The sequence below is a fragment of the Solanum dulcamara genome, chromosome 10 (genome assembly GCF_947179165.1).
Source record: "Solanum dulcamara chromosome 10, daSolDulc1.2, whole genome shotgun sequence".
Taxonomy (NCBI): domain Eukaryota; kingdom Viridiplantae; phylum Streptophyta; class Magnoliopsida; order Solanales; family Solanaceae; genus Solanum; species Solanum dulcamara.
Window position 1 is genome coordinate 18,954,019 of NC_077246.1, and position 25,594 is coordinate 18,979,612.

At 35.7% G+C, this 25,594-nt stretch overlaps 1 pseudogene; it reads left to right on the top strand.

Moving 5' to 3' along the window:
* Nucleotides 1–19,234: 19,234 nt before the first annotated feature.
* Nucleotides 19,235–22,977, top strand: LOC129869703 (uncharacterized; annotated as a pseudogene).
* Nucleotides 22,978–25,594: the final 2,617 nt, after the last annotated feature.

A 25,594-nucleotide genomic window follows, 5' to 3' on the forward strand; every position in this document is an offset into this window, starting at 1 on the left:
GATTGAAGACTGCCTAGAGTTGACAAAAGTCCTATTCAGATGTGAGGAGAAGGGAACTTGAGTTTGAGGTTAATGATTGGGTTTACTTGAAAATTTTACCCTTGAAGGGTGTGATGCATTTTGGAAAGAAAGTGAAGATTAGTCCGTGCTATGTTGGCTATATCAGATTTTGAGGCTGATTGGCAAGGTGACATAAGAGTTGGACTTGCCTTCCGAGTTGGCATCGGTGCATCTTGTGTTCCATGTGTCTTTGTTGAGGAAGTTTATTGGTAATCCTAGCTCCATTAGGCCTTTGGACAATATTGGTACAAAGGAGAATCTTTCATATGAGGAGGTTTCGATTGAGATCCTAGACCAACAGTTAGAAAGCTAAGAAACAAGAAGATAACTTAAGGTTTTTTGGAGAAACTAAGAGGTTGAAGGTGTTATATGGGAAGCTGAAGCTGATATGATGTTACGATATCCTATCTCTTCACTTCCATTCCTGGTTTATTCATTGAGTTCCTTTATGATCCACTTAGTCAAAACCATGTTTTTCAGTCATTCTCATATTTTCATATCTATTCATGTTCATGAAATGAGTTTTAAAGTCATGTTTTAGCTTGGGATAGAATATTCCATGTTTTATGTATTTTTAATATATTTTTCATTCATGTTGGGATGTTATGTCTCTTTCTGATTCCATTCATGTTATCTTGAGTCCCATTCATGTACGAATGTTCCCAAGGGGGAGACATTATAAGACTCCATAAGTTGGAAAGTCAGAAAATAAGGATTAAAAAGGAGTTCCCAGAAAATAAAGAATTTTGGCACCAGGTGGTCTTCACAAAGCCCTACATATGCTGTGAAGAGTACCATGGGCTGTGAAGGGCCATCATGATCCATCCTGGTCCAAAGTTGGAAATTGGGTAAGGACTACGAGAGGCACCACAAGTTGTGGTGAGCACCACAAGATGTGGTTACCTCCGTCGAGGTCACATATGCAATTAAAAATAGAGTCTCCTCACCACACACGAGCCGTGGTGGACTTCAAGGGATGTGGTGGGACCTCCATTTAGGTTCCCGAACTTAGTTAAATTAGAGGTATTTTAATCCTTTTCCCTATGATCTCATTAATAAATGTGCACGGTATTTACGGGTTTATTCTATCCTATTAACTACCCTAAGCCTTCTTAACCCTCTCATTCTTAACTTAACACTCAAATCCCAAGATCTTCTCTCTAAAGTTTCCTCTCAAGAGTCTTCTTCTCCCTCAAGCTATTCAAAGAGAAAAATCAAGGTCAATACATTAATTCATTGTAATTTAGGGCTTCTAAATCTAACTTATGTGGGAATTCATCCATGGGTCTTTTGACCCATGAATTCCCAAGTTTCTTCTCAAATTCTCTTATGAATTCTTCTTCGAAAAGCCCTAGTTTCATGAATTTTGATTAGTTCATCTTAATATGATTTATCTAATGAGTATTGATCAAACTATGAATAATTCACATCATATTGCATGATTTCAAGTTGAATTTTAAAGACCCATGTTATATGCTATTTCAAGTATGTTTTCAAGGAACTATGATCATGAATTTCAAGTGATTTCAATGAAAATCTTTATGAAAGATAAGAAAGGTTTATGAATGAATCATGAAAGGTTATCAATGATGTTTCAATGAAGTTATAAGAAAGTAATTATAGTGTCAAAGGTAGTTCTCACACAATCATGTTAAAGAGGTGAATGAACATTCTCACCAACTTGTGGGTTCTTATGAATCAATCATGCTAATGAGATATTCTTATGATTTCTTTATGATAAGGATTGATATCTTTTCTTCTCTTTGCTAATGATGTTAATCTATGTTTTTTATGAATTCCGTTGGGATTATGACTAAGCACCAAGAGAACTTTAAGGTGAGTTTGGTCCGACAGCCATAGTAGCTATCTAAGGAAATCTTAGTAGCAACCTTTAGTCCCTAACTATGTTGTCTATGTAGTTTTATGATGACAATAAAGCCTAGATAGTGTATCCACATATAGCTCATGATTATGATGTTCTCACAAAGTCTACCTTGATGAAGTAGTATCTTTCTTCTCGATGTGTGAGTTACATCAAATTCCATGTTATAGCTCGCATTTTCATATATGTGAGTTAAAGTTTCTTTCCTACATCAAGGTATATGAAAAGGTATAAATTTCTCATGATGATGTTTTGATGCATTGACCATATAATTATGATATTTTAAGGGTTTTTTGCAAGGTTTTTATCATGTTTTATGATATTAGTCATGCATCTCATGATTCGTATAGATTAGGTTCTATATTCATTGTTCATGCATATTTCTCACAAACTTAGTGCATTCCATGTACTAACGCATACTTTTTGGCTACATTGTATCATAATGTAGGGTCATACGATCATCGCGCACCTCCTACTCATGGCTATAGTTGAGCTTTACTTTCGAGTAGTTGGTGAGTCCTCATGCTTTAAGGACAAGACTTTTATCCTTTCATCGTTCTTATTACTTTTCATATGTTGTCATGGGTGATTTAGGAGCTTGTCTTAGGATCCCATCTATTTTAGTAGAGGCATGTTGGATGTGGTTATGTTGTCTTTTAAATTTGTGTTTGAGACATATTCTTTTTATAGAGATTTTCCATGTTGAGACTTTATTTCCACATCTATGTGTTAGTTTATTGCTTTACTTACCTTAGATATGCTTGTGTATTATATGCTAATAGGGTTGGTTGGGGTACCTTGGGATTATAATCACCATTTCACACCTAGTCCCTAGCTTGGGTTATGACAGAGAAGAATGTAGAGGTGAGGATGTCGAACCTACAATTTGGGATAAGTTTGACAATGCTTTCTAGGAGCACTTTTTTTTTGCGAGAGTTGAGGGTGGCAAAAGTATAAGAGTTTGTGAATTTGAAGCTAGAGGGGATGACCGTCAAATAATAAAGTCTCAAGTTCATTCAATTATCCAGGTATGCTCTAGAAATAGTTGCCGATACGAGAGCCAAGATGAGGAAGTTCATCTCAGGATTGGGTAGACATGTGAATAAGGAGCATCAGGTAGAACTACTGATCTCGGATATGGATAGCCCTAGACTCATGGTGTATTCCTAGCAATTTGAGGATAATAAAAACAAAGGACAGATAGGAGCACCAAAGTAAGAGGGAAAAATCTGCAGGTAATAGGGAAACCACCAGAAGGGTGGTAATGGCAATTATTATTTCTTCTAGAAGAGATATTCTAGCTATGCACCATCTACAAGAACACGAATAACCAGAGGTCTTAAGGAATCTAAAATTTCAGTGCCCAAGGCCCTTAATCCCAGGGAAGTATGGTCCGAAGTTTATCACGCAAGCCGCCTTGTGGTAAGTTTGGAAGACTCCACTTGGAAGAGTGTCTATATGGCATAAATGGTTGTTATACATATGGCCATATGGGTCATTTTATGAAGATTGTCCATTAGAAAAGAAGGTTAATGGGGGTAATAGATCCCAATCTTCTTTAGCAGCACAACCCAATAGATGAAATCAGGGAGGTGCTACTTTAGGGACAGGCGATGGTCCATATCGTCTATATGTTATGGACAACCAGCATGACCAAGATAATTCACCAGATATTGTCATTGGTATTCTTTGAGTCTGTTCATTTAACGCTTATGCTCTACTAGATCGAGGTGTTACTTTATCTTTTGTGACTCCTTATGTAGCCCTTAAGTTTGGTATTCGTAAGGAACGACTCTTAGAACCTTCAATGTGTCTACCCCCATTAATGAGTCTATTTTAGATAAGAGAGACTACCGTGATTGTATAGTCTTAGTCTACTATAAAGACACTTCTACAAATTTAGACATATTTGAATTTGATGTCATTATTGGCATGGACTGGCTTTATGCTTGTTATGCCTTATTCGATTATAGAACTCGAGTAGTCAAGTTTTAGTTTCCAAATGAGACAGTTATAGAGTGGTAGGGTAGTCTATCTTAGCCTAAGGGTTGATTTATTTAATACCTTAAGGCTAGAAAGTTAGTTTTCAAGGGGTGTATCTACCACATTGTCCGAGTTAGAAATGACAGTATGGAGATACCATCCCTTGAGTTGGTCCTAATAGTCAATGAGTTTTCTAAAGTCTTTCCTGAGGATTTGGCTGGAGTCCCTTCTGACAAGAGCATGCAAACCATTTCAAGATTGTCATCCAAACAATCAAGGAAAAAGAGTTATATGCTAAGTTTTCAAAGTGTGAGTTATGGCTAGCATTTATGGCATTCTTGGTCCATATTATTTCTCTAGGTGGTATTCGAGTTGATTTGCAGAAGATTAAAGCTGTTAAAAATTGGCAGAAACCTACATTCCTGACTGACATAAGAAGTTTCTTAGGTTTAGCTAGCTATTATAGGAGATTTGTTGAAGGATTCTCATCCATGTCATCACTATTGGCTAAGTTGACTCAAAAAATACTTAGTTTCAATGGTTCAATACTTATGAGAAGTGTTTTCAAGAGCTGAAAACAAGATTTACTACTACTCCAATTGTGTCCCTATCCGAGGGAATATATGGGTTTTTGATTTATTATAATGCATCCAAAATTTGATTGGATTGTGTTATAATGTAGAAAGGCAAGTTTATCACATATTCTTCCAGACAACTTAAGGTTCACGAGTGGAATTATCCAACTCAGGTATTGGATTGGCAGCGATAGTATTTTCTCTCAAGATTTGGCGATACTATCTCTATGACGTGCATGTAGATGTGTTCATGGATTACAAAAGCCTTCAATATGTATTCAGCCAGAAAGAACTCAACCTGAGGTAGAGAAGATTCCTTGAGTTTCTTAAGGACCATGACATGAGTATCCTCTACATCAAGGTAAAGTTAATGTTGTTCTTGATGCTCTTAGTAGGTTGTCCATGTGGAATACCGCTCATGTTGGGGAGAAGAAGAAATAGTTAGCCAAGGAAGTGCATAGACTTGCATGTTTGGGAGTTTGTCTTGTGGTCTCTAATGAGGGAGGTGTTATTTTTCAGAATTGGGATGAGTCTTTATTAGTTTTTGAGGTAAAAGAAAGCAAGATCAAGATCCTATTCTCCTACAATTGAAAGATGATGTTCATAAGAAGAAAGTAATGGCTTTTGTTAAAGGGGGAGATGGAGTGTTGAGATATCAAGGCAGGTTATGTGTTCCAAGTGTTGACGGTCTTCGAGACAAAATAATGGCAGAGGCCCATAACTCTAGGCATTGCATCCATCTACGTTCTACAATGATTTACCATAACTTGAGAAATGTCTATTGGTGGAATGGTATAAAGAGAGACATGGAAGATTTATATCCAAGTGCCCGAATTACCAACAAGTCAAACTTGAGAATCAAAGGCTTTGTGGTGTAGCTCATAATATAGAGTTTCAAGAATGTAAGTAGGAGATGATCAACATGGACTTCATTACTAGCTTACCATAATCTCGCAGACAGCATAATTCGATTTGGGTGATAGTGAATGGGATGACCAAATCAACTCAATTTTTGCCCGTTAAGACTACAGATTCAGCAAAAATATTACGCAAGGTTGTTTATTCCAAATATAGTTAGATTTCATGGTGTCATAACTCAACCTAGGTACTATTCGTAATATGGTGATCAAAACCACAAAGGATCACAACCAAGCCTTTTAGCATACATTATATTCATAAGGTAAGATAAAATACTATAAAAACAAGCGAAAGAATAATCTTAAACATGGAAGTATAGAAATGGAAACAAAATCTCAAGTCATATATCCAAACGGACTACATCAAATCTATGTCTAAATATGACTCTATCATACTAACATAGGTGGGGGCATAGAACAAGCCACAAACTTCCCAAATAAGAAAGAAATGTCTCAAAATAGCAACATAGTCTAAGGGTAGAAAGAAAATAAATAACCTCAATAAGTAGTCCCTAAAGCATGAGGACTTACCAAATCAAGTGAATAAGTCTTCTATCTAGCCACGAGAGTGTGTAGGGTGATCGTCGAACCCTATATTATAACACAATATAGGCAAACAAAAGTATGAGTTAGTACTTTGAATGTACTAAATAAGTGAGAAATGCAATAAATGACATAAAAGCAATGATGTATGATCAAGGCTAGAACCTATAATAAGTAGGCCATTTACATGTAATAGTGAATCATAAGTAAGTCAAATGTCATTTTAAACCATAATGCAACCTTATGAAGAGACCTTGTACAATGCATGGGTAGTCATGGGTTATAATGAGGAATCATGAAAGAGCTTTCAAGTTTATAAGTAGTAGTAAGGATCTTAAATCATATTGAGGGTCATAAAATCATGGGTAAGAGAACATACTTTACTTTTTGAGAGACACATTAGCCATAATAAGAAATACCTTGATCATTGAGACAAGGACCTTGTACCTTTGTGAAAGCGACTGTTAACCGACATAAACCATGTGAGCTATAATATGGAGTCCCAATGTTTTCTCGTATATCGGAGGAAAGGGGGAGACTACTTTCTAAGTTAGACTCTCATATGCCTAAGTGGATCCACAAAACTACATGAAAGATCGAGCCTCAACTACTGGTGACACTTAAGGAATTGAGCCTCTACTACTGGTGATCCTTTATCCTACAGTGGCACACAGTTATGGGACAATGGGATCTTACTATAGGTCTCTTGCCTCAACTACAGGAGAGAGTACCTATCTCAGGGTCCACTCAGTAAAAGGTAACCTCTCAACGGAATATCATACATAATACATCATAAGTTTGTGATAAATCATAGTTCATACTTGTCTTAAATCATAAGCTTTTCATAAATCATATTCCATAAAAAACATTCATAGAATAGCTCATTAAGGATCTCAAGTCACCTTCTCATTATGGTCTTAAGTTGCCTTTTCATAAAGGTCTTAAGTCACCATGAAAGATCTTGAGTCACCCTTTTCATTAGTTCATTATCATGTAATGTGGGTGTAGGCCTTTCATCATTACGAATCTTCTTTCATATAATCATCATTAGAGACTTAGGTCACCTTTCTCATTAAGGATCCTAAGTCACTCTTTCCATTCACTTTCTTGAAAAATCATTGTATTCATCATTCATAAACTTCTTTGCATAAATCACCTTTGAATTCATTCATAAAGCTTTCATAGAATATAACTTGAAAATTCATGATCATAACTTATACTTAAAATTAGGGTAAGCATGCATACATAATCAATTTAACCTAACATCATGGAATTTGATGAAAAACATGCATGACCATATACTTTAAATCCACCCACACATATTTTATGAAGATGACATAAATTTGAAGCAATATTGAATGTAAGAAATTCATAGAAAATCATTGAAAACATCATTTCTAATCTTCACCAATCATCCATAAGTCTCAAACATCATTTATAAAAGCCTTTATTGAAAAATCCTTTGAAACTAATCATAGTTCATGAAAATCACCATTTAAATAGTATTATGCATGGAAACTTATAGAAAAACTTGAAATCATCTAATAAATGTATAACCATGCTTATAATGATCTAACAATTAAAAATAAAATGGAAATAACCCAATGTAATTCATCAAAACTAGGGTTAGGAACCAATGAAATTTAAGGAGATTTTTTAGGAAAATCTTGGGACTCCATGGGTGAAAGGAACCCATTGATCAATTCCCACATACCTTGGGTAGATTCCTTTATTGAATCTTAAAAATTGATGGAAGAATTGAAAATCCTATGTGATCCTTAATGAAGTCTCGTAGGAGAAGAAAAAACTAGTTAGAGGAATGACATATTCCTTCAAAACACCCAAAAATGACTTAGGATAGGGTTAAAAGACTTGGTAAAGGACCAAAATAGCCTTACAAATTGTGCCATATTTTTCTAAGAAAATGACTTCTATGACTCGTAAAAAACTCTACAGGCGTAGAGTCGAGTTGTAATCTTTATGTGATCTGGCATCCTCTGGTTAAATGGTCATAAACCTTTACTCCAAACACCAAATGAGGCAAACATGGTGGCGTTGGAAAGACGACTCAAACAAATTTAATTGGATAGGTCATGGGAAATCTAATTCTTTATATTCTATGAGGTATGATCATTTGAAGTTTACCCAAGTAAATGCTTTTATCGAAAATCAATCGGTAAGGAAGCTTTCAACTCGTCTTTGTACAAGAGGATTCTTGTGACCTTGAAACATCTCCGAATATATTCCCACAAATAATAATTGATATTAACACTTATTCACAATTAATAATCACCCTTTATGACCCTACAGATGGCTTCTACGACTCATTATTTAGTCTACGACTCATCAATATAAGTTGACAAAGTAGAGAACCAAAATTATATACTAATGGAATGAAACTTGATCCCTACAAATTTTGTCTACGAGTCATCAACACTTACACGAGTCATAAAAATGACTCATCAAACCTGCCCACACTTAGCAAAAGTTCAAAATTCAAGACCCCCTTCTACTAGTCCATTCTATGACTCATAACTCATCCAACGACTCATCCTGTTGAGTTATTTCAAAAGTATTGAGGCTTGTCAATTTCAAAAAATCAGAGATCAACTCTATGACTCACTCTATGAGTCATCACCATTCCTATGAGTTACCAACTTAACTCATAAACTCAGTTCCAAACTTAGCTGATTTTCCAACCTCAATATCAGTCCTACAAGTTGCTCCTATGACTAATAGGAGTCCCTACAACTCGTAGGCCAAGTTGTAAACTCTGGGACAGTCCCTTTTCTTGGAATTTTCTTTCTTTTCAACTTTTTAACATTCGAGGCCTTAGACATGGAGTTCCCTTGTCCGTCATCTCAAACAAAGGTACTCAATTCATAGAACAGTTTTTGAAGTCCTTCTAGAAAGGTTTGGGTTTAAAGCTGAATCCTAGCATCGTTTTCCATCAATAGACAGATGGTAAGATAGAACGTACTATTCAAACTCTTAAGGATATATTGAGATATTGGTTTATTGATTTTAAGGGTAATTAGGATGACCACTTGCTGCTTATTGAGTTTGCTTACAATCGCCAATTGGGTGGTTTGAGGTTGGTGAATCTGAGTTGATAGGGCTAGAATTAGTCCATCAGGCTATGGAGAAAGTGAAGATCATACAATAAAGGTTAAAAATTGAGCAAAGTCATCAAAAATCTAGCACTGAAGTTAGAAGAAGAGACTTGGATTTTGATGTAAATTATTGGGTGTACTTGAAGTTTTTGCCCATAAAGGGAGTTATGAGGTTTAGGAAAAAAGGAAAGTTGAGTCTGTGTTACATTCGTCTCTACAAGATTATAAAGAGAGTGGGCAACGCCGTCTATAAGTTAGAGCTTCTTTCAAAGTTAGATGGCGTTCATCTAGTGTTCCATATCTCCGTGCTTAAGAAATGCTTGGGAGATCCTTCACTCATTGTTCCTACTGAAAATATTGGAGTGAAAGGTAACTAGTCCTATGAGGAGATTCCTATCCAGATTTTTGATTTTCAGGTTTGTAAAATTGAGGGCCAAAGAAGTCATTTCAATTAAAGCTTTATGGAGAAACGAATTCGTTAAGGAAGATACATGGAAGCCAAGGAGGATATTAAGGCTAAGTACTCCCATCTATTTGGTCCTCCTAATATGGATGTTGAAGGAAATATTCATATCTTGAGATTAGTACCTTATTGAGTTTGATGAAATTGAGTGAGTAATCCTTGCGTTTGATGTTTTGAAGTTCTTGCATTTTATTAGTGCCTTGAGTAATTCTAAGGGATGTCATCATTCGAGGAAGAATGATACAAAATAGGAAATATTTTAACACCCTATACTATTCTAACTTAGATTATTCTATGAACAAAGAAACAATCTGCAAAAAATAAAATTGGGGATCAGGTCCGTGGCACTACCTAGGTAGGTATTTTTCTTTGGATAACATTTTGAGACAGTAGAGTAAGCGATGTGTCTTTTTGCAGAGAAGAAAAAAATTAGAAAAAGGATCTAGGGACAAGGTCGACTTTGCAGACCTGGAGTTAATTTTTGCATGTCGTTTGTTTTAATGAGGGATGTTTTGATCTTTTGCCCACCTTTCCCAAACATAAACCAATACATTTTGAGACCAAAATCCATCCATTATCAGTACCAAATAGGATTTTTCCTCATTAACACCTAAAACATTTTGAGAACAAGAACTAAAGAGAAGAGGAGAAGCTAGGATTCAAGAATTTCAATCCTAATCTTCAATTTTCCCTTAACAAATCTTCGTTCCATCTATGTAAGTTTGTCATAATGGTGGACTAAGTGCTTCCTCATGCCCTACATCTCTATATAGTCAAGTTGTGTTTTTAATTTCGAAAATGCAAATTCTTGAGTTATCTATATAAATTCTATTATGTTCTTAAACATATTCAAATATACCTTGATAAGAATCTTGAGTTGAGTTTTTTTTTTGAGATTATGGATTCATGTTGCATTCACATGAACTATAGCTGAGTTTTGCGTTGATTATTTTATGCACTATTTGAGTTAAACAATGAGTAATTATTTTCATCATTTCATTAGAAAAGAGTTTGAGCATTAGTTGAGTTTGAGAAGTCTTTTATATATCATTTTAAGCATGAGTTGAGAAGTCTCTTAATCACTATCTTGAGAATGAGAGTTATTGAATATAAATGATGTGAGCATTTTTAAATACCTATTTTGAGATTGACTTGAGAAGTTAAATGTTTATTTTAAATACATTCATTGAGTTGAGTTTATGTATATTTTAAAGAGAAGATATGAGTTGAGAGGAATTGAGTTTTGAGCTAAGTTCAAAAAGAGACTGAATGAGTTGATTGAGTAAAAATACTCACATGAGTTATGAGGATAATAAATCATATTTTTGGGAGTAGTATTGAGCACTGATTTGAGTAAGAGTATAAAACAACTCGAATCTCATAAACTACATAGCCAGCATAGGATAGGATCGTACTATTTATTTGGGTGACTCCTCATTGTCCCAAAAGAGGACTTTTATTGGATCCAGAGATAAGTTTGTGTCCCTTACCCTAGATAGGTATAGAAAGGTTGTGTCAATGACAATAGTTCATTGTATCATTACGTAGATCATAAGTAATAGTTGTCAGTTAGAGAAACTTCCGCATAAGTAAATTATTCTATTTTTATACACTGAGTTGCATTATCATCCTTTTAAAGTATTATCTCTTGTTATATTTCATACTTTTTTGAGTTGACCTATTTTCAGAGTTGAGTATCCTGAGTAAGTTTCCTTTTGTCATTTTACATACTCGTATATTTCCTGTACTGACGTCGCTCAACCTGCATCATTTTATGATATAGATACAGGTGATAGAAATCCTCAACAGGCACATCATTGAAGATCTAGCTTTCTACCTAGTTATGGTGAGACCTCTTTGCATGTATGTCGTTAAAGTGATTTTTAAAAACTATATTTTATGTTACGTATGAAGTTTACATGTTCTATGCATTTTTTATTTCCTATGTTCATATTGGGTTACTAGTCCTCTTTCCATATCATTCCTATGCTATTTGAATCTCATTCGAGGATGAATGTTCATAAGGGGGATATATTTTAAGACCCTGTAAAATCTAAAGTCGAACGAAAGAAAATCTTTCAAAAGGATAGAAACGGACTCAAGCCCACAAGTTAGTCTATGACTCGTATAGGTTATTATAGGTCGTAAACTTGATCGTAGAGGTAAAGTAAGACTTTGGAAATTTGTCTAAGGAAGGTTTTGGGTTGATGAGTCCATTGAAGACCCGTAGAGTAAATAAAGTTTTTTAGAAATAAGACGTCGTGGCAAGGTAAGATGACCCACAGATGGCACCCTCAGGGCTTCGTCTACGACTCAGCAGGATGAGTCATAGAGAAGCTCACGAATCATAGAAATGAGTCATATGAAAACTTCAAAGACTCATCAACCCAACTCCTGCCTTAACCAAATTTCTAAAGTCTTACTTTGCCTCTATAAGTGAAGTTTACGACTTGTAATAACCTATATGATTCATAGCCTGACTCATTGGCTTGAGTCCATTTCAATCCTTTTGAAATATTTTCTTTCATTTGACTTTTGATCTTACGGTGTCTTACAATAAATATATAGGAAATTCAATGAAAGATTATGTAACTAACTCAAAACTCAAAATAAAAGGATTGACACTCAAGCTTGAACTCTTTAATTATGAAATTAAGATGTAGGGCGCATGGATGAACTCAATCCAACTTTATGAATAGTCTTCCAATCCTAGAAGATCAATGACCTAAGTGAAACTTGAAGAACTTGGTGAAGAGATTCAACCCTAACATTTTGTCTCCACTCCAATCATTGCTCTTAAAATATTCTAAGTGTTAATGAGAAAAAAGCTTCATGGGATAGTAATAAGGGACTTATTTTATCCCAAAACATAAGGATTTTGATTTGGGAAAGGTGAGAAAGTATGATTTTACCAATCATTAAAACTGTCACTGAGCCGCTACAGGTTGTTCTACGGACCGTAGAACTTCCTACTGCCCGAAGAAGACCCCTTGTAGAACTGATGTCACAAATTGGGACTTAGTTTTGACAAAATGGGTCTACGACCACTATTCTATGGATCATAGACCTTATGATGGATTATTGATTCTTCTCATAGGATATCATTGGGGAATTCGGGCTTAGGGTCTACAGACCATCCTACAGTCCGTATGACTTGTTACGGGTCATAGACCCTAATCGTAGAAGCCTTGTGAAATTTCTAGTATCTAATGAAATTTTATTATTGGGTCTATGAATCCCATATATAGGTCGTAGACCCTTTGATGGGTTGTAAAAAGAGGCTCGTGGAATTAGTTTTAGACTCTGCCTTAAGCAGCTTTTCTACAGACATCTCCTAAGGTCTATAGAAACTTCTACAGGTTATACAAGCCACTTGTAGAAGAGTCTCAACACTTCAAAATTTCTCTAAGTATGGATGGGATCTACGAGTCCTCCCTACGACTCATAGATCTTTCTACAGGCCATAGATCGGACTTATCGCCTATTGGGCAGTGAGTTTTGCCTTACTTTCTCTTGGCTTTTCGAGTCTGATCTAAGTTAGAATATCTCGAGGTGTTACAATATCTCCCCCTATCATTCATCCTCAAAAGATAACCAAGCTAAGAATTTACTCAAGGCACGAATGCAAAGAAGGAATTGAAATACCTAAATACTCGAAAAGGAACTATGTTTGAGATAGTGAAAGGAATATTACCTTCAACATCAACACTAGAAGGATAAAATATATGAGGGAATTTAGCTTTCATATACTCTTCATTTTCTCATGTAGCCTCCTCAACAAACTGATTCCTTCATAAAAATTGATTGAAGCAACCCCTTTGGTCCTCACCTTGTGAACTTGACAATCAAGAAATTAACCTAGAATCTCCTGATAAAACAATCTATCCTTCACACCAATATTTTCTATAAGAACAATGAGCAAAGGATCTCCCAAACCTTCTTAAGCATAGAAATATGGAACACTAGATGAACAGCTCCTAACTCTGATGGTAGCTCTAACTCATAAGCTACGTTACCCATTTTTTCCCAAATCTCATAATACCCTTCATGGGCGAAACCTTCAAATATACCCAATCATGCACTTCAAACTCTAGGTCTCATCTCCTAACATCAGTGTAGGACTTTTGATGACTTTGTACGATCTTCAACCTTTCTTGAATGATCTTCACCTTTTCCATATCTTGATTAATTAAGTGTGGCCCTATCAACCCAGCTTCACTAAATTTGAACCAACCAATTAGTGATCTACATCTCCTCCAATAATGAACATCATAAAGAGATATTTGGATACTTAAGTGTTAGTTATTGTTGTATGAAAACTCTATAAGAGATAAGTGATCATCATAATTAACTTTAAAGTCAATGACGCAAGATCTTAACATGTCCGAAAGAGTTTGAATCATACGCTCTAGTTGACCATCTATTTGAGGATATAAAGCGGTACTAAGATTTACCTTTGAACTAAAACCTTTCGGAAATGAATTCCAAAATAGAGTAGTGAATTAAGCACCACTATCTGAGACGATAGACAAAGGAACTCCATGAAATTTGAATATCTCGCGAATGTACGATCTGGCATAATCCTCTACTGAATCTGTAGTCTTAGCGGGCAAGAAGTGGGATGATTTGGTAATACTATCAAGAATCATCCAAATCAAATCGTGTTATCTTTGAAATCATGGTAAACTAGTAATGAAGTCCATATTTATCATCTTAATTTCCACTCTGGTAACTCTATATTTTGAGCCACACCATAATGCCCTTAATGCTCAACTTTGACTTGTTGACAATTCGGGCATTTAGAAACAAATTTTGCTATATTTGTTTTCAAAGCATTCCACCAATAGACTTATCTCAAGTTGTGGTACATCTTGGTAGAACTTGGATGAATCGAATATCTGGAGTTGTGGGCCTCTACCATGATTCTATTTCGAAGACCATTAGTGTTTACAACACATAGCCTACTTTGATACCTCAACACACCATTTCCCTTTTAGTTAAAACCATTAGTTTCTTCTTGTGAACATTTTCCTTCAACTTAAGTAAAATAGGGTCTTGGTCTTTCTTTTCCTTCACTTCCACAAGTAGTGAATACTCAGCCTCATTCTGAACTATGACACCACCCTAATTTGAGTCCATAAGGCAAACTCTGAAATATGCAAGTCTATGCACTTCCTTAGAAAACTATTTCTTTTTCTTCTCCACATGAGTATTACTTCTCATGGATAACCTGATAAGAGCATCAACAATAACATTAGCCTTGCCTAAACGATAGAGAATGCTCAAGTCATAATCTTTGAGCAACTCAAGTCATTTCCTCTGCCTCAGGTTTAGCTTTTTCTGATTGAAAATATTTGCAAGCTCTTGTGGTTAGTGAACACATTCACATGCAAGCTATCGAGAGAGTGACACCATATTTTCAAAGCAAATACTACCGTAGGGGAACTTAAGATTATGAGTTAGATAATTCCTCTTGTGGATCTTATGTTGTGTGGAAGTATAACTATGACTTTACCTCTCTGTATCAACACATAACCTAATCCTTCTCTGGATAGATTACAATGGATAACAAGCCCATATGTTCCCTCAGGTAGGGATAACACTGGAACATTAGTTAGACAAGTTTTCAATTCTTCAAAACGTTTCTCACAAGTATCTTACTATTGGAATTTAGTCTTCTTCTAAGTTAACATAGTTAATAGAGATGATATGGATGAGAATCCCTAAAAACCTTCTTTAATAACCAACCAAACCCAAGAAGATTCTTATATCAGTCAGAGAACTGGGTCTGGGACAATTCTCAACAACCTCAATCTTTTGTGAATCTACTCAGATTACATCATTAGAAACAATGTGGCCTAAGAATGCCACAAATGCAAGCCAAAACTCATAATTAGAGAATTTAGTATACAACTCCCTTACTTTGAGAGTTCGGAGAACAATTCTAAGATAGTTGGCTGATGTACCGTGGATTTACGATACTTTTAGTGCTTTAAACTTAAGAATGTGCATGTCTTTTAAGCATTTTTTAGCATATTTGATATTAATTGGGCTTATTTTATAGGAAACTAAGCCGGAGATTTGTTTGAGGAATCACAGCATAGAAAGAAGGTATATTTTGGGGTTTATGGGCTTATCTTATGACTCGTTGTTACTTATACGGGTCATAGGTGTCAATCGTCAAAAGAAAGGAGAAAAATAAAAGTTGAAATAAAGACCACGAGTGAAGTGAATGACTTATTCTCATAATTATGAATTGTCAAAAGATGTCAACAAAGCAGAAGTAAATGAATGATGGAAAAGTGAAGAAGACGAGGAAGTTCTACGACTTGTCTTAATTCCTACGAGCCATAGAACTCACTCGTAACTTGAAGTTACAGGTGATGAAGGAAGGAAAGTGTCTACGATATGATTTAACGAGTCATTCTCAGATTTATGAGTTATAGCAAGTGGTCATGCAAAAGAAGAATTCCTCAGTGCAACATGAAGGATTACGAGTCGGGTCTACGACTTGTCTAAAATGTTACAATCCATAGAAATGAGCCATAGACCTAAACCGACTTTAGGTTTCCTATGTTTTCCAAATTCATATTTATTTAGGATTGTTTGTCTATAAATATACTTCTTAGGTTTAGATTACTTTATGCACATTTTTGGATTTGAGAATATAGCTTAAACTACTTTTGAGCTTTTATTCTTGAATTCAATTTTTTTTGTTATCGTTATTTTATGTTCGGATTTTATTGAAGATATTTTGGGTTCTAATAATTCTCATTGTAAGTTTATGATTTCTTTTAACCTAAATATTATTGATTGTGAACACATAGTTATGAGTAGCTAAATTCCACAACTAGGGTTGTGGGAACCATGAAGAATTAACAAAAGAACTTAATAAAATGTAATTCTCGAATTGTATGCATGTATGTATTGTTTTCCCATTTATTTTTATTGTTTTTAATGGTGGCCAAGGTTCGAACTTACCTTATCCTTACTTGCCTCATCAAGGAGGTGACGGATCAGAAAAGGGATTAAACAATGAGATTTGGGGCTAATCATCCTTATCTAATTAGCTTGAACAGATCAAGGAATAGCTAAATCTGGGATCATTGGTAAGGATTAGTAAAGCATACACTCGTAGACGGATCAAGTTGCACATAATTCTCATTGTAAGTTTATGATTTCTTTTAACCTAAATATTATTGATTGTGAAGACGTAGTTATGACTAGCTAAATTCCACAACTATGGTTGTGGGAACTATGAAGAATTAATGACGTAGAACTTAATAAAAAGTAATTCTTGAATAGTGTGGATCCACGTATTATTTTCCCTTCGTTTTGATTGCTTTTTAATGGTGGCAAACAATAAATCTCGCCTTATCCTTACTTGCGGATCAAGGAGGTGATGGATGGGAAAAGGGATTAAACAACAAGATTTGGGGCTAATCATCCTCATCTAATTAGCTTGAATGGATCAAGGAATAGCTAAATCTGGGATCATTAGTAAGGGTTAATAAAGCATACACTCATAGACAGAACAAGTTGTGTAGAGAAATTCACTTATTTGCTAGATCAAGGACTTAGGTAAATTAACTTCCCGATTCTGCATGTAACAAACTAGGAAAGAATTACTAATAAAAAAAGGTCTACTTAGTTAAGAATTCGTGGGGAACATATAAAATCCTAGTTTCACTTCTTTTTGATTTAAACCACATTAAATTGTACTTTCGTTCATTGATGTTTGTTAATTGATTTAGTGATTAGTTTTATAAAAATCCCCCCTTTTGTTTTGTCTCTTTATAGAAATAACTTGATTACTAAATAAAATAATAAACGATTGATCTAAAGTCTGAAACATATTCCTTGTGGGATCGACCCTAACATTTGTTAGGTTCTATATTTGATTAATGATTTCTTTATACTTCTTTAAGGAGGTATAGTTTGAGCGTATTAAATTTTGGCATTGTTGTTGGGGAATTTGGCATTTTTCTTTTTGCCTGTGCTGAAACAGGTTTTGATTCCTAGTGTATCCCGAATACGAGAAGTCAAGACTTTCCCTTGATGCCATTCAATCCCAAAATTGAAAGAGCATTATGTAGGATGGCGAACAACAACAATAACAACGAGGGACACAAACTTGATGATGATGTAGAACATCTTGGTGAGAAACATGACAGTGCACCACAACATCCTCCACAACATCAACCACAGAATGTCCTTAACAATCCACAAGTGGAAAGCAACATCCTCCACCTAGACAATGCCCTAAACTCGGCATATGGAACAACTATGGGTCCATCCTAATGCTGTTGGAAGATGGGTGCTATTATGTTACCTCCATTGCCGGTAGGAACTAAGTTTAGCATCACAAGCGGGCTGATTCAAATTATTCATAGTAAAGGATTGTTTGCTGGATGACCATCCAAAGATCCACACATCCTTATCCAAAATGTGGCGTACGTTTGCCAAAGTAGTATTGGTGACCCAGGCTTAAATATGGATATCATTGAACTACGCATTTTTCCATTATCACTTACTGGCAAAGCTTCAATTTGTCTATCTGAACATTGGTACAATTCCATCAGAACTTGGGATCAATTACACATAGCATTCATGGAGAAGTATTTCCTATTATCTAAGAAGTTGAAACTAAGAAACAGAATCAACAATTTCCAACTGCTGCCCAGAGAGTCAATTTGTGGTGCTTGGGAGAGATTTCTAAAGTATCTACAAAGTGTACCAAATCATAGGATAGCAAACGACTCCCTTATTGAGCTATTTTATCGCGCACTTGATGATAATGGAAAGGCTATTGGCGACACCATCATTGGTGAAGCATATTTGGCTAACACTTTCCAAAAGACTGCAGAGAGACTTGATCATAATACAAAAGCCAACTGATCTTGGAGCACTAGGAACACATAAACCTTGAAAAGCTCTTTTTCTATTCACACAAATCAGAATCCCAACTTACAAAATGAAGAGATACTTCAAGAGCTCGCTCAATTAAGAACTAACCTCAAGCGGGTAGCCAAAAGCATGGGATAAGAGAAAATTAATGCAATCGACCATCATGGTAGGGCACCAAGTTATGACTATTATGGATATGAGGAAGATCCTTATTATGTGAATGATCAAGTGGACGATTTTTAGACTAATGCCCAAGCATCCAATTAGGATTCTTGGCGCCAAGGTCAAGGAAATAAAGGTTGTAACTATAACAACTTCAATCTAGAGGGTCATTATAACTGTGACAACAACTACAACCGTGATGGAAACTACAATCGCAAGAACAACTACAACCAGAATGGATACAATGATCACAATCGCGAGAAAGATAGGAGAAGGTGATTAGAGAAGGAGAGATAACAACAATAGTGGTGCATACATACCTATCAAAAATTACGATGGGAGATATAGACTTGCAAGAATCAAAGACATGATGGCAAAGATGATGAAAAAGTATGATGCAATAGAGGATAATCTCAAGGATATACGCAATGATCATTTCGGAATAAAACAAAAAGTTAAGTCACATTATACATCTATAAAGCTTATTGAGCAATAATTAGGCAGATTTCGTCATCTCTGAATCCATCCAAAATGGAACTCTCCCAACTAATACAATTTAAAATCCTAAGAATAATGGGCAATGCATGGCATTGACCAGTTGAAGTGGCATTCAAATAGTGGATCCACCTATGCCAGAATTTAAGGATGATGTGCACGAAGTAGTTGTTAGTGAGGATGAAATAAAAAGCAATATTGAGGAGGAAGCAATAGGTGAAGAGCTAAGCACTAAACATCTTGAAAAAGGAGATGAAAAGTGTGATGAGAAAGCAGGCAATGCAAAAGAGGCTTCTCCAACTCCAATTCCAATGCCAAGACCTCCTCCTCCTTTCTCGCAAAGATTGAAGAAAAAGAATGAAGATGGAAAGTTTCTTAAGTTTATTTCCAAGTTGAAACAACTTTCAGTAAGTGTTCCCTTAATAGAGGCACTAGAACAAATGTCAGAATATGTCAAGTTTATGAAGGATCTTGTCACAAAGAAGAGAAAGGTAAGTTTTGAACCGGCTGATAACTTGCATCATTGTAGTGCAATCGCCACTCGTTCTCTCGTGTAAAAAAAACCTAGATACATTCACCATACCATGGACTATTGGGTTATTCAACTTTGCAAAGGCAGTGTGCAACTTGGGTGCTAGTATTAACTTGATGCTACTAGCAGTGTTCCGACAATTGGGCTTAGGAGCCTCCAAATCAACGTTAATGCAGATCTTAATGGCAGATCATACTATGAAGAAGCCTGTGGGCATTATTTATGATGTTCTCGTAAAGGTCAAATCATTTATATTCCCTTCCAACTTTGTCATTCTTGATTGTGAGGTAGACTTTGATGTTCCTATCATTCTGGGTAGACCATTATTGGCAATCGAACGTGATTTGGTAGATATGGAAATCGGCCAACTAAAGTTTCAACTAAATAATGAAGAGGTTATCTTTGATATATGCCGATCAATGAAGTATCACAATGATATAGAGTTGTTTCCGTGATTGATGTTGTCGATGATTTATAACCAGAAATACCTATTGAAGAGAGATTAGGTGTTTAAACTCTAGCTACTTTCATCATGAACTTTGATAAAAATCACATTGCAGAGTATGATGAGATCATTTGTGCACTAAATGGACTTGGGACTTTCAATCATAAACAAAAGAGACTTGACGTAGACTTGAAGAATAGAGCAAATCCACCCGTAAAGACTTCCATCAATGAACCTCCAACTTTAGAACTCAAAGTGCCACTTTCAATATGCATTCTTGGAACCCAACAACGCTGCCGGTCATAATAGTTGTCGATCTTCAACAAAAGTAAGTAGAAGCTCTTACATCTATCTAGAAGTATTTCAAAAAAGCAAGAGGATGGTCCATAGCCAACATCATAGGCATACCACCGGACATATGTACTCAAAAAATTCAACTCATGCCGAATTTCAAACCAAACATTAAACACCAATGACATCTCAATCCACCTACGCAAGAGGTAGTCAAAAGGAAGATCATCAAGTTGTTAGATGCTAGAGTTGTTTATCCAATCACGAATAGTAATTGGGTAAGTCCTTTCCAATATGTACAAAAAGAGGGTGGTATTACTGTATTTTCAAATGCAAAGGATGAACTCATTCCAATAAGGCCTGTCACCGGTTGGAGAGTGTGCATGGACTATCGCAAGCTCAACTCATGGACTGAAAAAGATCGCTTTCCAATGCCTTTCATGGATCAAATACTAGACTGTCTTGCTTGCAAAGGATGGTATTTTTTTCTTTATGGATATTCGGGCTACAATCGTATCCCTATTGATCTCGAAGAAAAAAAGAATACCAAATTCATATGCCCATATGGGACATTTACCTTCAAAAGGATGCCATTCAGATTTTGTAATGCACCGATAACCTTTCAATATTGTATGATATCTATTTTTTTCAGACATGGTGGAAGATACAATTAAAGATTTCGTGGATGATTTTCTAGTGGTTGGTAACTCATTCAATAATTGTTTGGACCATCTCCGAGATGTACTAAAAAGGTATGAAGAGTTCAACCTTATGCTAATTTAGAAGAAGTGTCACTTTATGGTGAAAGAGGGCATAGTGTTGGGTCACAAGATTTAAAACAAAGACATTGAGAAAGATCGAGCAAAGATTGAGGTAATCGGAAAGTTACCCCCTCTCATCTCCATCAAAGGCATTCGAAGTTCCTTAGGGCATGCCAGATTCTATCGCCGCTTCATCAAAAACTTCTTTAAAATAGCTCATACTTTAGGCAAACTACTAGAGAAGGAGATGAAGTTTGTTTTTTATTAAGCTTGTTTAAAAACATTTGAAGAGTTGAAGAAAAGGTTAGTATCGCCCCTATCATCATTGCATCATATTGGAAGCATCCATTTAAAGTCATGTGTGATGCAAGTGGAGTAGCACTTGGTGTAGTATTGGGACAAAGGCATGAGAAGATTCTACATCCAATATGCTATGCTAGCAAAGATCTTAATGTTGCTCAATAAAACTATACCGTGATCGAGCAAGAGTTGCTTGTTGTTGTATTTTCCTTCTAGAAGTTTAGATCCTACTTGTTAGGCACCAAAGTCATTGTACACACAGATCATGCATCATTGAGATATCTCATGGAAAAGAAACATGCCAAGACAAGGCTTATTCATTGGGTATTGCTGTTACAAGAGTTTGACTTTGAAGTGAAAGATCAAAAAGGGAAACAAAACCAAGTTATGGACCACCTCTCTAGACTTGAAGAACAGGCAATGTTAAAATTAGAAGATGGAGTTAAGATAGATGACACCTTTCCAAACAAACATGTATTGGAAGCATTACATGACTTAATTCCATGGTTTGCCAATGTTGCCAACTCTTTTGTAAGTGATGTAGTGTCGTCCGATTTGAATGTTCACTAACGCCGCAAGTTCATGTTCGATGTGAAGAATTTCTTTTGGGAAGAACCATACTTGTTTCATGTTTGTGCCGATGCGATTATTTTTCACTACGTACCTGAAGTTGAGATGATGAGTATATTGGAAAAATGCCATTCATCGCCTGTTAAAGCTCATCATAGTGGTATCCGGACAGCCTACAAGATTTTATAATGTGGGTACTAATGGCCAACAATTCATCAAGACACTCATGATTTTGCCAAGTCTTATGATTATTGTCAAAGGGAAGGAGGAATTTCAAGGAAACATGAGCTCCCACTCACTTTTATTCTAGTCATTGAATTGTTCGACGTATGGGGAATTGACTTTATGGGGCCTTTTATGAGTTCGAGTGGAATGAAATACATTTTCATTGCGGTTGATTAAGTGACTAAAAGGGTAGAAACTATCGCACTTCCCAATAATGAAGCAAGAAGTGTTACCACGTTCCTCAAGCAAAATATATTCTCAAGATTTGGTACACCAAAGGCAATAATCAGCGATGAAGGTTCCCACTTTTGCAATTAATTTTTCAAAGCATTACTTGAAAAGTATGGGGTTAGACATAGTATATCAACTCCTTATCACCCACAAACTAGTGGACAAGTTAAAGTCTCAAATCGTGAAATCAAGCAAATACTTGCAATGACGGTGAGTGCAAATAGAAAGGATTGGTCAAGAAAGCTTGATGACTCTCTATGGGCTTACTACACTGCATATAAGACTCCCATGGGTATGTTACCTTATCAGCTCATCTTTGGGAAGTCTTGTCATCTACCCGTGGAGTTAGAACACAAAGCTATATAGAAATTAAAGAAATTAAACATGGATTGAGATGCCTCAATAAAGCACCGGATGAATCAAATAAACAAGCTTGATGAGTTTTGCCTAAATGCATATGAGAGCGCAGCCTTGTACAAAGAAATAATAAAGAAATACCACGACCAAAATTTTGAAAATTGAACATTTTCTCCGAGAGACTTGGTCCTTCTTTTAAACTCAAAGATGCGTTTATTTCAGGCAAACTCAAGTCTAAAGGGTTAGGACCATATAAAGTGAGTCAAGTCTTTCTACATGGTGCGGTGGAGCTAGAAAAGAAGGATGGTACGAAGTTCAAAGTTAGTGGTCAATGAAGCAAATCATACATGGTCATAAATGATGAAATCAAAACTATGGAGGCATGGAAGCTTAGTGAAGTCTGAGTAACTAAGCATATCTACTTCATGCCGCGATGTTAAATCAAGGGCTATTTGGAAGGCAACTCAATTTACTTTGTTATTCATTTAGTCTATTTCATCTTTATTTTTTTCTATTTTTAATTGATATTTTTAGGATAGCATAGACTTTGTTAGGGTACGTGTCAAATTAGAGTCACAAAATTATAAAAAAATAGGCCAAAGGTTGAGTATGTACCCATGCCAAATTGAAAATACTGAAAACTAAAAAGGACTAAAAAAGACATACGAGTCATTTTTACGGGTCATAGAAACTTCTACGGCTCATAAACCTGACTCGTCAAAATCCAAATTCAAAACACAATGCAGCTTTAAGTCTACAATTGTACTCTACGATCCGTATATACTTCTACGACTCATAGCCTACACTCGTAGACTCTAGGTATGTTTTCTTGAATTAGTCTAAGTGTTTAGGTGATTACAATGCTAGTTTACGACCTGTAACAAATATTATGAATCGTAACTTGCCTATTCTACCGACTTAGTATGTTAAACACCCAACCCGACCAGTGATAAATCAAATAAAATGACCAAAGTTGAAAACTCTTTCCTCTCAAACACTTAAAATAGATCACTGTCACCCTTCCCCTTCACAAAAATAACTTCTCAAATTCCCACCTTTTCCAAAACCACGCAAACCACTTCATCAATCCACACTATTTGAGCATCAAACATTCACAACTAAAAACCCCAACTCCTTAAGCATGTATAAATAACAGTCCTAGTACAACCTAACTCAAATGAGTGAATTCTTCCTTATGGTAAGTTATTTTTTCAATGATATTACATTCCACATTTGCCTTGCTTAAATAGTTTAGTAGGATTGAACAACTATTTGAAGAAAAATTAGGGTTTTTTGAGATTTCAAAATTTGATCATTGAACTAATGTGTTTACTGGGGTTCTGAGTTTTTAATGAATTTATGTTTAAATTGATCAAAAGGGGTGATTGAATTTGATTATTGTGTTTCATATGTAAGTTCACCCACTGAACTTGAAAAATTATTTCAGACGAGGGTTCTATATGAGTCGTACATAATTCTACGAGGAGTACTTAACCCTAGTCAAGGTGCCTTCAAGTTAAGTAGTTAAACCTTTATATGTAATGGCCAGTATGAGTCTACTTACGACTCGTACATTCTTCTATGTCTCGTCAGTTTGACTTGTCAATAGAATAAGTCAACTGCTTTAGTTTGGGTGTTTTATGACCGTGGGTTTGGTTTGTTGAAATAATATGTGAATTGGGGGTACTGGGTTTTTGCTAATATTGTGTTGATTCAATAAATTGAACAAGTGAGGAATTGTTGTTGAACTAGATTTGTAAGGAAATCACTAAACTTGGAGAGGTTCAGATAAGGGTTTTCTATGATTCATATATTACTCTACGAATCATAGTTACCCCTCATAAAAGACACCTCAAGATCAGTGGTTAAGTCTTCACAACCACTAAATGTTACGAGTCTAATTATGGGTCATAGAATCTTCTATGGCTCATGCATTGGACTCGTGAAAAATAAAACATTAAAATTCTAGTAGCATAACACTGACTTTACGACTTAACCTTATGATCCATAGAAACTTCTATGGTTCATAAGGTCCTCTCATAGACAAACTTTGGAGATCAAATACCTATAGGTCTGAGTCTAGAAGTTGAGTATACGGGCGGTAAACTCCTCTACAACCTGTAGATTCTCCCTCATAGAACCAAAAGCAATTACCTGCTAGTTATTTTTTTTCCTTTCATTCCTTCTTGACTTGTTTTTATTATTATGTTTTTGTCCTAACTCTCCCTCCATAAGTAAAATGCCTCTAAAACAAACATTAAATAAGGTGGTGGAAAGAAAATGCCTTCCAAAAAGGAATCCATGGAAAACTTTAGACGACGCCTCAAAGATGTGTTAACGGAAGAAAAAGTTAGTGCTTCCGAGGAGGAGTCCTCTCATGAATCTGAGGCACCATTGTTGAGGAAATCCAAGTCAAATAAATCCAAACAAGTTGTCTCATTACCTTAACCAAGTGGATACTCCTCTCCTCCGCACACATCTACAGCACCCACACCCTCTCACTCTGAAGAGGGAGATTCAGTAGAGACAGAACAGAGTGACGACTACTCTATACCACCATTTGCTTTAGGATTTTACCAAGTGGCCATCTATAGCATCTACATAGGAGTCAACAAAAGTGGTAGTGTGTTTCAGGGCTTCTAGATTTTTACAAAATGGTGCAAAAAAGGAACAATCGCAATAATTTTTGGAGGCCCATTACTGAGGAGCCACGTGTGATCATAACCGAGTTGGAGGTAGTCCCAGAGATTTGTGACTTGTTCCATCACCACATACTAGAATG